Source organism: Triticum dicoccoides, unplaced genomic scaffold (genome assembly GCF_002162155.2).
Source record: "Triticum dicoccoides isolate Atlit2015 ecotype Zavitan unplaced genomic scaffold, WEW_v2.0 scaffold134031, whole genome shotgun sequence".
NCBI classification, from domain to species: domain Eukaryota; kingdom Viridiplantae; phylum Streptophyta; class Magnoliopsida; order Poales; family Poaceae; genus Triticum; species Triticum dicoccoides.
Window position 1 is genome coordinate 1 of NW_021194688.1, and position 1,973 is coordinate 1,973.

Below are 1,973 nucleotides of genomic sequence, written 5' to 3' on the forward strand. Positions count from 1 at the left end.
AGGCCTTTTTGACACTGGTGAATCAGGACGGTGATATCTGTGCTCTTGAGATACTTATTACTTCACTAGCACACATATCTTGTACTATTATCCATCTATGCCCTCTGTTTCCTCTGTCAAGAAGCAAGGAGATTGATCTGCTGAAACTCTTTAGTAAATTTGGTATCAGGTAAGGAACCAGTCTGGTGAGTGGATATAAGCCAAGCCCGTACCCGGGACCTTCGTTTGCAACATCGGAGACATGCTGAAGGTTTCCTTGTTTGCAACTTCACTGAATTTTATCTGTTTTGTCCGCCTAATTCAGTCTTTTCTTGTAGCAACCTTATCAATTGTAAATCATTTTCTTGTAGCTACCGTGTATCTGTCGCATTCTTCTATGAGGTATGTATGTATGTATAGCCCTCTCGCGGACGAACATATTTATGATATGTATGGCTGTACCGATTGAGTTGCTTATACTCGATGTTTTTTTCTGAAACAAATGGCCTGTATATGCAGTCGAACTTTGACGCTGCGGTGGAGCCCGTGGAGTTGTGCCGAGAGAAAACCGGCGGCGTTGCCAAGTATGAGAAGGTGGTGTATGGGGAGCACCTGGTGCAGAAAGTTCTCACCAACTTCGTTATGTAACAGTTTCTGTAGCATTAGCATGTACTGGAAACGTTGGGGACCGGCCACGGCGCTTCGTCAATAAAACATGTTGACAAACTATCCCGGTGTGTTGTGACCAGGCAAAGGAGTGCCATGGCAAAGCGCTCACTTTGCAGGCACAATGAACAGTCACTCCATTTGTTATGCTCATACGTAGAGATCTTTTTTTCAACGAAAAGGCTAGAAACTCCACCAGTTTTTCTATAGAAGGTGATTATGTCGGTTCGAGCCTCCCGGGCGTCTCGGTCCTTTGCCAATCTACCAACGGAACAACACTGAGTTCCATCTCAAGAACAACCTACCAACGGCTCAACCTCCTGTCGTACAAGCATTTTGGGGGTTCAGAATGAACATATCTTCTCACTCACAAACTGGATGCAGACTGAACTTCAAAGCACTTTGGCAGAACAAATCAAAATTTAAAATTGTTTTGGTTGGGGTGCGCCTGCCCAGGCAGTAGTGCAAGGCACTGGGCGACACCCGAGGGACCCAATGGCAAGCCATTGTGGTGGTCCCTCCCCCACAAAAAATAAATTTAATATCACTATGGGCACATGGCCCACATATCAGATATTAAACTGATAAGAACAGATACTACACTTGATCTTAGCCAAAAGCCAGGCCTGATTCCTCATCCTTTCTAAAAGAGAAATTCAACAGTGCGTTCATGAGTTATTCAGAAATATATGTTGCTGCAGTCTTCTCTGAATTCACGAGTTATTATTCAGACATTCTGCGCCCTCTCTGAACTCAGCAGACTGGATGTTGGAGTGTGACGGTCTGACGGAACAAGTAGTTCTCCTAGAGGACATGCAGCTGATCGATACATGTTTATCCTTTTAAATTTCTCTTTTCCGCACCAGTCGTGTTAAGGTGATATGGTCGATGCACTGTTTGTTTATCTCAAAAGTGAGTTCTCTTTTCCTCTTTGCAGGTGATATCAGCACGCTCGTCGACAAGATCGACGACCCTGACATGGCCGCCTACGAAGGTTTGCTGGACGACGCTTGCAGCGACGCCGGATTCTTCGGTGTGGTGATCACTCGTTCAACTTTGTGATGGCAATATGGACCGCTAAGCAGGCTATGCAAAACTGGAAAGACTTTTTATGCTTTTGTGATATACTGATATTTGAACTGAACATTTCCCAAATTAAAAATAGCGAACTACAGAAAATCAGTTTTTGGGGAAATGTGACACATGAACTCCACTTGGGTGTCCCTGCGCACTACTAGTCCGGGATACCATGACTGCAAGGGGAGGAGGGAAGTTCATCGAGTCGTACTACATGGACGTGCAGTGATGATCAGTGGACTGCACGTGGC

At 45.1% G+C, this 1,973-nt stretch overlaps 1 non-coding gene across 1 annotated transcript; it reads right to left on the reverse strand.

Moving 5' to 3' along the window:
- Positions 1–1,082: 1,082 nt before the first annotated feature.
- LOC119343607 lies at positions 1,083–1,276 on the reverse strand. Its single transcript, XR_005166179.1, has one exon. It is a non-coding gene; the product is annotated as a U2 spliceosomal RNA (small nuclear RNA).
- Between the last annotated feature and the right edge of the window lie 697 nt (positions 1,277–1,973).